This window comes from Microcaecilia unicolor, chromosome 12 (genome assembly GCF_901765095.1).
Source record: "Microcaecilia unicolor chromosome 12, aMicUni1.1, whole genome shotgun sequence".
In the NCBI taxonomy this organism is placed as follows: domain Eukaryota; kingdom Metazoa; phylum Chordata; class Amphibia; order Gymnophiona; family Siphonopidae; genus Microcaecilia; species Microcaecilia unicolor.
In genome coordinates this window covers 68,804,684-68,818,158 of record NC_044042.1, presented here as the reverse complement: position 1 = coordinate 68,818,158, position 13,475 = coordinate 68,804,684, and positions in this window count along the sequence as shown.

Below are 13,475 nucleotides of genomic sequence, written 5' to 3'. Positions count from 1 at the left end.
ATGGAACGACTATACTGGCTAAAGTTCTTAAGTTCTATGCACCTCGCAGTGAATGCTGAAGCTTCCGTGTCATCAGTCAAAATCAACCCACATGGTGGCAGGAGATGAAAATTAGCCAGTTGCGCTGGGCCATGCTGGTGGAAACATCCAGAGCTCTCCATGCTGGGGAGATAAAGTTGGGGGTTGTATCTGTTTCAGAGCCGAGCTCTAATCCTGCCTCTCGGCGATCCTGGCCATGCTTCGTGTCTTTGTGCCTGTTACCCAGCTGAACTGGAGAGGGATTGTCCTTTCTCCTGCCTTACTACCTCAGCAGCTCTTGCACAGGGGTCTGGTGCCTATTTGGGTGAAAGATGAGGACATAAGTGCTTTTGTGGTGAAGACTCCCCGAAACAGCCTAGAGATTTCATTAAGTGAATTTTATCCCCTGATGGATTCTATAAACTCGAATGGAAAATGTTACAGGTGGGACATGGACCCATGCTGACATAATGGTGCTCCCCCCTCACTCCACTGCCCCCACATCTTTTATCAGAGTACAATAGTTCTGCTAGACTTTAATATTTCTGAAAAGCTTAGAGCAGGGGTTCTCAACCCAGTCCTCAGGACACCAAGCCAGTCCAGGGTTTTAGGATATCCACCGTGACTATGCATGAGAGAGATTTGCAAACAGCGGAGCCACTGCATGCAAATCTCTCTCATGCATATTCATTTTGGATATCCTGAAAACCTGACTGGCTTGGTGCGTCCTGAGGGCTGGGTTGAGAACACCTGGCTTAGAGTGAAATGGGGGTCCTTTGTTTCCCCCCTCTGAGAGTGACTGCAGTGTTCACTGGGACAGGTGAAAGGTTCCGCCTGGTCCTTTCCCGCCCCTGTTTTCCTTCTGTGTGTTTGCAGGGTGAGAATCCCAGCGATGATGGCACTAGTGTGGGAAAAGTACTTTTACAAATCAGTGGCAACTGGTGGCCCCAGTGCCAACGTGTTTAATTTTACATGAATGAGAGAAATTGTGAAACTGAGTTACGGTTGCTTTTTTTAAAAATATGTATAAAATAAAAAAAAAAATACAATTGGAAAAATGATGTCTGAGGTGATTGAAGAGGGATTCTATAGGTTTGCAGTGGGGTTCTGGAAGGAAGAGAGCCTGGATTTTGAGGGTTGCTGGTGCCATTTAAACGTCATAGTACTGAAGGTGCTCCAACAGGCCTGTGGTTACAGGACAATAGTATTTCTTCAAATGAAAATGTGACTTTTGAATCGGGTTTGCTGGAATGAGGAGAGTGGAAGAGCAGGTCCCCGGTGGTATCAGTGTTGGTTCCCATCACCTTCATATCCAACCCCCCAACGAAATGAGGTGTATAAAAAAAAAAAAGTCAGATAATGCTTTATTTTATACTGGGACAAGACATTTTGTTGATTAAAATGTATATTTTGCCCTTATCCAGGGCGGATTACAAACATACAAAGTCATTACATAAAAACTACACGCGCAAAGTTCTCTAGCCTTTCACATGGGAGATGATGTATTGGATCAATTTTCATAAGAATTGAGTACATTTAAATTGTTGTTACCATAGTGAACCTTTCTACTAGTTTATGGGTCTGCAGGACTTTGGTCTTATGCTTACCTATTTCCAGATTTTCCTGCCCTTTTAAGGGGGTAATTTGTGACCATCTCTGGGGGGGGGGGGGGGGGGGGTGGAAATGAGGTTTTAATAAGTTCTGTTCGAGCAAACAATTTGTAATACAACAAATCAAACCCCATTCTTTTTATGTGAAAAAAATAGTTATAGAAGTTAAAATATGTAACTTTTTCAGACTGCTTATGGACCCATGATATGAAAAACTGGCCATTCTCAACATTTTGGATCTGATTCTAGTCACCTTTGTCCGGAGGCGGTCACGTTTTATTAACTCATTTTAGCATATATATGACACATTGTTTGTAGAATGGCTCAAATACATGTGGCAGGTGTAAAAGCATGTATGACGGCATGAAGATGTGCACCTTGACTGTAGGCATTGCCGGGGGTACATGTTGCCTGTAATCTGTGTGTACTTGCACACTCTATGTGGTTATTTACACCTCCTGATCAGGTGCAATGTCTATGCCTTCAATCTAGGTGGAGTTGCTGCAGTAGTTTAGAAAGAGACACAGATTTCGTCCTACCCCGTTATAAAATTACCCCGTCTTGGGGACGTACACAGCTGCATCCATATCATTGTCAACATTTCAAAATAATTAGGGCTGCCGAGTACCTACAAATAGCCCATTCCTGAACAAAGTGGAGCTCAGCACCCCTGGCACCCACAGAGCTGCCTCCTCTGATTTCAGGAGGGAGATTTTGGCCCAGTCTTGGATTTCTGACTCACCCATCCTGATGCATTATGGGACCTGAAGCACAGATGTAGTTCCTGGGATTCAACTCCCACACTGCCTTGGGATGTCATTGTCAGTTCAAAGCCAGAACTGGCCTAGTCTCCCTCTTGGCACTGGTATAACTTGTCAACTCTGTAAAGCAGCTGCAATTACAGTTTCTGGTCTGCCCTTCCACAACAGCTGGTAACACAATAGAATTTCCTCAACTTCATCCAATACTCCTTAAAGTCATGATCTCCACCAAACAAGGGTTTAGCTGTTGGAAGGCATATTGACAGCTCTAGAAAGAGGGTGATCTGTTCTGCTGTCTGTTGGTAAACTGAACACTTTGCTTATTGTTTCCTCTCCCCTTGCCTTGTCCCAGTCACCGCAGATGTGATTCTCAGCTGGTGACCAGGCTCTATCTCCAGGTGGAGCTGGACTTATATGGACCCTAAGTTTCACCATGATGTGTTAACTCTGCAGTTAGAATTGAGGCCCCTCCTATGCAGCATCCAGCTGAGGAATCAAATCCAGGGTTTCACATTGCTATCCCCTACTCTACCCTACGCTGGCCCTAACATAAGCTCTTAAAAACAGAAGGAAAGTGCAGGACAAGGTGTGCAGTGAGAGCAGAAGTTGAGCTGGGTTCAAGATCAGAGAGAACCTCCCCTCCCCCCATGGATGTTGTTTCCAGTCTGTGACTCTGTTTCACTGCTCAGGTGCTGGAAGTTATTAACATGCTGCCTTTCGGAGCACCTGTAGCTGTGTGTGCTGCACAACCCGCCCTGATCTGACTGGGCTGTGAGTAACATGGGCTCCTGTGGCTGCTGCCAGGTCTCACCTGCCACGTCAGGAGCTGACTCATGCAAACAGAGCAATGAGTTAATTCTGTCTGCTTGGAAATCCCATGAGGATGTTAGGCCTGGGGAAGTGGAGGAAGCTGTTCAACGTGTTTCTGTTACACAACCATGATATCATTTGGTAATTAGTATAACAGAGAGCAAATGTACTTCCAGATTGGCTGAATCTATAAATTTCACAGTATTATCGTCCCCAGTTCCTGCCTTGTTCTCTGAATCCAGCTGTTGGATGTTATTACCCTGGAATGTTGAGATGATAAAACATAGGTTTACAATGTCCCTGCTCCAGAGTGGGGCTAAGTGACATGTGGAAGGATTGGAATCTGGGTTTCTGAGGGTTCAAGTTAGTACTGGCAGGCAGCATTTTCCTTGAGCCTACTGTGTAATTTAATCGTGATAGAAAGGTGCTCCAACAGGCCTGTGGTTGCAGGACAATTGCATGCTTTGTTGTAAATAAATGGCTTTTATCAGGTGTCCTGCACCACCCCCCCCCCCCCCCCAAGAAAAAAAATTTCTATTGTAATGTAAGACTTTATAAATGTTTTCTACGTTCTTGCTACATCTCCCAGAAAGTTGGTTTCCTTCCCTAGCAGTGGAGATTTGTGGATAATGCTCTGTCCCTTTATCCAGAAGAAATTTTACAATGCTCCATGCTATGGAGCCCTACTGGAAGGAGCAGCCACAGCCACCTCATAAGTCACTAAAGGAAACCCAGACTATTTATTTATTTATTACATTTGTATCCCACATTTTCCCACCTATTTGTAGGCTCAATGTGGCTTATATAGTACCAGAGAGGCGCTTGCAAACTCCGGTGTAAACAAATACAAAGTGATATTGTGGTTAGATAGAGTTCATGTGGTACAGCCACATTATTGAATCGTACAACAGAAGAGTTGTGTTATGTCCATTACGTACTTTAGTTTTGTTTTGTTGCATGACATGACCAATTCTGTAACTAGTGTAGAGCTAAATGGGAAGTGGCAGCCTAGCAGACACACAATACTTGACTTGCCCAAGAAAGCCTCAGGATGGAGTGGAGTAATAGTCTAAAGGTTATAGCACCAGACAAGGAAGCCACAGTTCAAATCCCACTACTGTGCCTTGTGATCACTTAACCCTTCGTTGCCTCGGGTATAAACCGAAAATGGTAAAGGAGAGGGAAATACCTAGTGTACTTGAATGTAATTCAGCTTGAGCTCCTACTGGAAAAGGTATGAACTAAATCCAAATAAATACACAATTCAAGAATAGAAGGGTGAGGAGGAAACCAGAGCACAGTGAAGCAAAATGCTGACATGCACCCTGATTAACAGAGACTTTTTGTGTCTCCTGGTCCTTGCATCGATTACTTTTCTCAGGTTGCAGAGCAGCAGCACCAGAGTTGTTCTAAAAGGAGACAGTAAGACAGCCCCCCCCCTCCCCCCTCCCCCCTCCCCATCTGACATCTGTAGGGCTGATTTCAACCAGATGAGAACCTGCCTAATGCTCTGGGATGTCAGTTTGGAAAGCTAGAGACAGTCTAATATCTCCTTCCAATATTTTGGATGAGTATGAAGAACAAATGTCTTTTTATAAGCACAAGACAAGTTTCATATTGTACACATTCAACATCATACCATCGCTGAGAAGTTTATTTAAAACGTTTTAGGGAAAAGACCACAGCATCGCTCTTCTGTGGTTACCCTAAGGATGAGGGTCAAAGCACACACGTATGCAGGGTTTGCTTGATGTCAGAACAATTTAGAACCAGTATTAATAATAAGTACATAAGTATTGCCATACTGGGAAAGACCAAAGGTCCATCAAGCCCAGCATCCTGTTTGCAACAGTGGCCAATCCAGGTCACAGATACCTGGCAAGATCCCAAAAATGTACAAAACATTTTATACTGCTTATCCCAGATAGAGTGGATTTTCCCCAAGTCCATTTAATAACGTCTATGGACTTTTCTGTAAAAAAAATAATTTCATGTCAGTAAAAGCAGTGGCTCTGTTGCCTCTGGCTTAGGCCCCAGTGCTTGGGAGCTGGGCTGAGTCTTAGGCTAGAAGGTTCGTCTGTATGCTGAATGGTGATTGCAACACATGCTGAGCAGCTGATCATCCTGTAGCACAGGTGTCAGCAGAAGCCACTTCCTTGTCATGAACGAAAGCACTTCCACACTTCTGCAGAGTTCCCCCGGGGTTGTGAAACCAGTTAGTGTTACGCACTCCCAGTGCCGTTAGCCATGTGGTTTTTTTGTTATCATGCACCCCCTCATTGCTTGTGGTGCTATGACGCATTCTGCACATGACAGAATTTCTGCCGCATGGCCTGTTTTCAAGACCAGTCGGTTGTTTTTTACAAATCTGTTTTTGCGGTTCTCAGCAATTATTTGACACGTCTAGAGAAAAAAAAATCCACCTACCTTTTACCACTACTTTTTATTAATTTTATCTGGTTTATTTCAAAGGGTCAGTTAGAATTGCTGAAGTCTACAATTCATTAATGGGGGATTTATTTTGAGACAGGGTGGTTATAAAAAGGAGAGGGGGACTGCAGAGACATCAAGTTACCCAGTTCCAGGCTGGAGATTTTGGGACAGTCCTGGACTTCTGACCACCCCAGCCTAGTGCATAAGAACATAAGAATAGCCATACTGGGTCAGACCAATGGTCCATCCAGCCCAATATCCTGTTTCCAACAGTGGCCAATCCAGGTCACAAGTATCTGGCAGAAACTCAATTAGTAGCAACATCCCATGCTACCAATCCGGGGGGGGGGGGGGGGGGGGGGGGCAAAGCAGCGGTTTTCCCATGTCTGTCTCAACAGCAAACTATGGACTTTGCCTCCAGGAACTTGTCCAAACCTCTTTTAACCCCAGACATGCTAACCACTGTTACCACATCCTCCGGTAATGAGTTCCTTAACTATTCTTAGAGTGAAAAAATATTTCCTCCTATTTGTTTTAAATCTGATCAGTTTTAGCGGTAGATCAAGTAATAAATAAATTCCATGTAACTTCATTGAGTGTCCCCTAGTCCTTGTACTTTTTGAAAGAGTAAAATATCAATTCACTTCTACTCGTTCTACACCACTCAGGATTTTGTAGACCTTAATCATGTCTCCCCTCATCTCTTTTCCAAGCTGAAGAACCATAACCTCTTTGCCTGACCAATTTACTTCAATTCTTTGAAGGCGTAAACAAACGTGGACAAAGGGGAACCAGTTGATATTGTGTATCTGGATTTTCAAAAGGCGTTTGACAAGGTACCTCATGAAAGGCTACAGAGGAAATTGGAGGGTCATGGGATAGGAGGAAATGTCCTATTGTGGATTAAAAACTGGTTGAAGGATAGGAAACAGAGAGTGGGGTTAAATGGGCAGTATTCACAATGGAGAAGGGTAGTTAGTGGGGTTCCTCAGGGGTCTGTGCTAGGACCGCTGCTTTTTAACATATTTATAAATGATTTAGAGATGGGAGTAACTAGCGAGGTAATTAAATTTGCTGATGACACAAAGTTATTCAAAGTTGTTAAATCGCGACAGGATTGTGAAAAATTACAAGAGGACCTTACGAGACTGGGAGACTGGGTGGCTAAATGGCAGATGACGTTTAATGTGAGCAAGTGCAAGGTGATGCATGTGGGAAAAAAGAATCCGAATTATAGCTACGTCATGCAAGGTTCCACGTTAGGAGTTACGGACCAAGAAAGGGATCTGGGTGTCTTCGTCGATAATACGCTGAAACCTTCTGCTCAGTGTGCTGCTGCGACTAGGAAAGTGAATAGAATGTTGGGTATTATTAGGAAAGGTATGGAAAACAGGTGTGAGGATGTTATAATGCCATTGTATCGCTCCATGGTGCGACCGTACCTTGAGTATTGTGTTCAATTCTGGTCACCGCATCTCAAGAAAGATATAGTGGAACTGGAAAAGGTGCAGCGAAGGGCGCCTAAAATGATAGCGGGGATGGGACGACTTCCCTATGAAGAAAGACTAAGGAGGCTAGGGCTTTTCAGCTTGGAGAAGAGACAGCTGAGGGGAGACATGATAGAGGTATATAAAATAATGAGTGGATTGGAACAGGTGGATGTGAAGCGTCTGTTCACGCTTTCCAAAAATACTAGGACTAGGGGGCATGCGATGAAACTACAGTGTAGTAAATTTAAAACAAATCGGAGAAAATTTTTCTTCACCCAACATATAATTAAACTCTGGAATTCGTTGCCGGAGAAAGTGGTGAAGGCGGTTAGCTTAGCAGAGTTTAAAAAGGGGTTGGACGGTTTCCTAAAGGACAAGTTCATAAACCGCTACTAAATGGACTGGGGAAAAATCCACAATTCCAGCAATAACATGTATAGAATGTTTGTACGTTTGGGAAGCTTGCCAGGTGCCCTTGGCCTGGATTGGCCGCTGTCGTGGACAGGATGCTGGGCTTGATGGACCCTTGGTCTTTTCCCAGTGTGGCATTACTTATGAGTTCCATCCCCTTTACTATTTTGGTTGCTCTTCTTTGAACCTTTTCTAATTCTGCTATATCTTTTTTTTTTTTTAATACGGTGAACAGAACTGAACGCAGTACTCTAGGTGAGGTTGCACCATGGAGCGATACAGAGACATTATAGTATTCTCAGTCTTATTTATCAACCCTTCCTAATAATTCTTAGCAACCTGTTTTACTTTTTGACCACCGCCACACACTGGGCAGAAGATTTCAGTGTGTTATCTAGAAGGACACCTAGATCTTTTTCTTGAGTGCTGACCCCCCAAGTTGAACCCTAGCATCAAGTGACTATAATTTGTATTTTTCTCCCCAATGTGCATCACTTTGCATTTGTCCACATTTAATATTATTTGCCATTTGGATGCCCAATCTTCCAATTTCCTAAGATCTTCATGCAATTTTTCACAGTCCGCATGTGTTGAATAGTTTTGTCATCTGCAAATTTATTCACTTGTCATTCCAATTTGAAAATCATTTATAAATACGTTAAACAGCACCGGTCCCAGTACAGATCCCTGTGACACTCCACTATTCACCCTCCTCCATTGAGAGATTTGGCCATTTAACCCTACCCTCTGTTTTCTGTCCAATAACCAATTCCTAATCCACAACAGAACACTGCATCCTATCCTATAATTTATCAACATGTTTTTCATGCCTTCAAAGAAATGAAGCAAATTGGTGAGGCTGAAAGTCCCAAAATGCACCAGAATTGCCATTTGTCAGAACTCCAGGGCTGGCCTAAAATCTGCCTGCTGGAACTGAGTAACTTGGAAGTTCTGCACAACTGTGAAATGGTAAAAAGTTGGACAAGTGAGCTTTCAAAATACAGACATGCAAAGTCACATGCATTCAGCATGTGATATACGCATTCGGTCCCCTTTTCCAGCTCACATACTTAAGGGGCCCAATCTCGCGTATTGACTCCTTCCCTGTTTCCCTGGAATCTGGCTGTGCACCACACACTTCCCCCACCAATCTGGCATCCACATACCTCCCTCTATCCCCCCTTCCCTCCCACAGGTCCAGAGATACCTTCCTACCTAACCTCTGTTCTGCCCCACACCCCCAGCCCGAGTTCTACAAACCTGTAGTGTTTACCGGCACTGCAAGCAGCTATTACAACAGGCTCTTTCTGGGCAGACCTCTTCCCTCTGTCACAACTTCCTGTTGCCATATGGACAGTCACAGAACACAGCAGAAGGAAAGCCTTGGGGGGGGGGGGGGGGGGGGGGTTAAAGGGAGCCTCTTGTAATCGCTGCCTGCGGTTCCAGTGAACATTGCAAGTTTGTAGGGCCTGGGGAGGGGGACAGGGGGAGGTAGGAAGACAACCACGCAGGACCCACGGGGGGGGGGGGGGGGGGGGGGGGGGGTTAAAGGGAGCCTCTTGTAATCGCTGCCTGCGGTTCCAGTGAACATTGCAAGTTTGTAGGGCCTGGGGAGGGGGACAGGGGGAGGTAGGAAGACAACCACGCAGGACCCACAGGAGGGAAGGGGGGATAGAGGGAGATAAGCTGTGGATCTGCAGGGGGAGGGGGGAGCTGCACATGAAGGGAAGGGAAAGGAGGGGGCAAATGCTGCACATGGATTGAAGGGGAAAAATAGGGGGGAAATGCACGTGGATGGAAGAGAAGGGAGAGGAGCGAATGCTGCACATGGGGGAGGAGAAAAGAAAGGATGCTGGGATGGTGGGGGAGGGAGAGAAAGATGTCAAAATGGATGGAGGGAAAAGAGGAAGAGAGACCAAGACAGCTACCAGGAAGAGAAGCCAAGATGGGAGAGGGGGGAAGAGCTTCCAGGATGGATAGGGGAGAGGAAGAGATACCAGGACCTGCAGGGAAAGAAGGAAGAGGGAGAGGTGCTGTACGTGCAAAGGGATACAGAACTGGAGTGAGAGAGGAGAAAGGAGCACTTGCTGATCCCCTGGGGGGGGGGGGGGGGGAGACAGGAGGGAAAGAAGAGAGAGGGAGAGATGTTGACACATGGGGGGGGGGCATAGGAACACAGAAGAGTTATGTTGGACAGGGCAAGAATAGGGACACAGAAATGGGAGATGCTCAATATGGAGGGAAGATAGGGGCAAAGACACAAGGGGTGATGCTGGTTTGGATGGTGGACATGGAGAGAAGTGCCAAATGGATGAGGAGACTCTGGCAAGACCGTTAAAAGAAGAAAGAGGAAAGCAGAAACCAGAGACTAGGACCAACACAATAAGAAAAATAAAATGACCAGACAACAAAGGTAGAAAAAAGAATGTTATTTTCTATTTATTGATTGGAGTATGTCAGTTTTTGGAATGTGGATCTGCCAGAACTAATTTTAGACATGGCTGGGGCCCGTGAAAAAAAACTCACTCATTGGCCTTCAGTTTCCAGCATTGCGGTGATAAATCTCCAGCTTTGGGATGGGCCACTCTTGGCGTCTCTGAAAATATGATACAGCTGGCAGCAGGTAGCACTTTGCCTTTTATTGCATGTGCTTTATTTGAGGTGGGAAATCATTATATTAGGAGGGTGGGATGTGTAATAATAAATTCCTTGGGAGCAACATCTGCTTAAGCACACTTTAAAATCTCAATAAATGAAGAAACAAACCTTTTCTATAGCTCATTTTATTTAGAAAATCCATCAGCTGTGTCTTGTATTTACAAGGTATGTACAAAGAATAAATATGAAACTGTGTCTCCTTTTAGGCGAGGTGTCAGGGAGAAAGCCTCAGGCATCTCCAGTCCTCTGCCTTCTGCCAGTATTCAAAATTCTTCCTGCAATGGGAGATGAGGTAGAAGAAAGCACAGTTAGGCGCAGCATTAAAAAGCAGCCCCCTGGTGGCCACCTTTGATAGTACACAGAGCTACAGTACACTGCTTTTCTATTCTGTTTCCAATACAATCATCTGCCTGCATGAAAGCTGCCCCAGAAGCTGTCCATGAATGTGTCCTGGCATCAGGTGGTGAGGGAGAAGGTATGCCTGCTCTGTTTATCTAATCCAGTGCTTCTTATCTCAGTCTTCAAGGAACATCCAGTCAGTCCGGTTTTCAGGATATCCACAGTGCATGCAAATCTATTTCATGCATATTCACTGTGGATATCCTGAAAACCTGACTGGCTAGGTGTGCCCTGAGGACTGGGTTGAGAAGCACTGCTCTAAGCAGTAATGTCTGGATAAGGTCAGAAATGAAAGGGCTCAGGCTAGAGATGTGGAGGAGTGGCCTAGTGGTTAGAGTGGTGGACTTTGGTCCTCCGGGGGGGGGGGGGGGGGGGACTGGGTTTGATTCCCACAGCAGGCACAGGCAGCTCCTTGTGACTCTGGGCAAGTCACTTAACCCTCCATTGCCCCAGGTAATATGTAAGCTGCATTGAACCTGCCATGAGTGGGGAAAGTGCGGGGTACAAATGTAAGAAAAATAAATAAATAAAAATATATGGCAGTCAATTGAATGCTTTAGTTCACTGGTGCATCAAGAACGCTTTGAAAGAGAAGCAATGCTGGTACATACCCTTTTGGGAGCTCCCCAGTCCGGCAAATCAGACCTTCGTGACAGGGACAGATCTGGTTGATGCTGAAGGCGAGACCCCCTTCTGGAATGTAGCATCTGTCACCCAGTTTGAGACGCTTCTTGCAGACCGTTTCACCATGATGTCGAGCGCAGCACATTGAAGTGCCACAGTCCTTATCCTGCTTACACCGGGCTCCTGCAGACAGAGGAGATGAAGGATCCTGTGAGAGGACATAAAGCATAGTGTGCAGAAGCAAGGAGAGATCTGGATGGAAGGATCTCCGGAGCTTGCAATCTATTCATTCTCACCTCTTGCAATGCAAACAGCCTTTTGTACAAACATGCTGAGACATGCACATCCATCTATGAGCAGCAAAAGGGAAAGGGAAATGGAACTTGATATACTGCCTTTCTGTGGTTTGTGCAACTACTTATTTGTACCTGGGGCAATAGAGGGTTGAGTGACTTGCCCAAGGTCACAAGGAGCTGTAGTGGGAATTGAACCCAGTTCCCCAGAATCAAAGTCCACTGCACTAACCACTAGGCTACTGCTCCATCCATTAGCAAAACTCCATGTAGAATCTGACATAGGGAAAGGGAACTGGGACTTGCTATACTGCCTTTCTGTAGTTTTTGCAACTACATTCAAAGCAGTTTACATAGTATATACAGGTACTTGTTCGTACCTGGGGCAATGGAGGGTTAAGTGACTTGCCTAGAGTCACAAGGAGCTATAGTGGGAATTGAACCCAGTTCCCCAAGATCAAAGTCTACTGCACTAACCACTAGGCTACTCCTCCAGACTGCAATACATCGGCCCATGTATTGAAAAACACAGGCATAGATTCTCAAACATGCAATGTACCTCTACAAGCCTGCACAATGTACCCTGTAAGCACCTAACTTTCTGTTGCATAAGGAGGGGGGATTTGGGGTTTAGTTCACACCTTATTCAGTAGTAGCAGCGGTTAGCGTATCTGGGTTTAAAAAAGGTTTGGATAAGTTCCTGGAGGAAAAGTCCATAGTTTGCTATTGAGAGATATGGGGCAGCATGGAAAGTTGCCACAAATTGGGTTTCTGCCAGGTACTTGTGACCTGGCTTGGCCACTGTTTGGAAAAAGGATACTGGGCTAGATGGACCATTGGTCTGACCCAGTATGGCTACTCTTATGTTCTTATGATTGTTGGCAGCTCAAGGCAATATTTTCAAAGCACTTAGCCTTCCAAAGTTAGGTATTTTCCTGTCCCAGATGGTTTGTTATCAAAGGCAGGGGTTCTCAACTCAGTCCTTGAGACACACCCAGCCAGTCATGTTTTCATGATACCCACAGTGAATATGCATAAGATACATTTGCTTACAATGGAGGCAGTGCAGGCAAATTTATCTCATGCCTATTCATTGTGGATATCCTGAAAACCTGACTGGTTGGTGTGTTCTGAGGACTGGGTTAGAGTCCCAATTAAGGGACAGAAAGCCACGCAGTAGAGCTGAGCACGGCTGGAGCACACGGCTTCTACCACAAAATTAAAACCGCATGATGTAGTAAACCAGAGATGGGCAACCCCAGTCCTCGAGGGGCCACAACCCATTCGGGTTTACAAGCTTTCCACAATGAAATTGCATGAGATTGATTTGCATGTACTGCTTCCATTGTATGCAAATAGACTTCATGCATATTCAGTGTGGAAAGCTTGAAAACCTGATTGGGTTGTGGCCCTCAAGGACCGTGGTTGCCCACCCCTGCAGTAAGCTAATGAGATGTTAATGTCAAGTGCACAGAATTTACACCCTAATCCTGGGAAGCCTGCCAGACACATGCACACAAAGGATCATTTGTGGTGAGCACAGCTCACTGTGCACATGTTCAAGCAAAGCAAAGTGCCAGCACACATCTGTGCCTATTGTTCAGCACAGAAATATCAGCCTCCCCAAAGTTTCTTGCACATAACATCAGGGCTTTTTTTGAGGGGGTACTTGGGGGTACTGAGTACCGGCACCTTTTCCATTGTCTGCTAACCCCAAGTTTTTTAATGAAAAAGCTCAGGCTCTACACACCAATCTGTGACTGGTTGCAGGGAGCTGGTTATTGTGGGGTGGGTCTCTCAGTGATCACCCCACCCCTGAAGGGTGGCCTGTTATTTGAGTACTGGCACCTTTTTTGCTAGAAAAAAATGCACTGCATAACATGTTTGCAAGGCTGATATTTATGAACAGAGCAGCAGGCACAGATGTGTGCTGGAACTTTCTTTTTTGTTCAGACATTCACACATGAG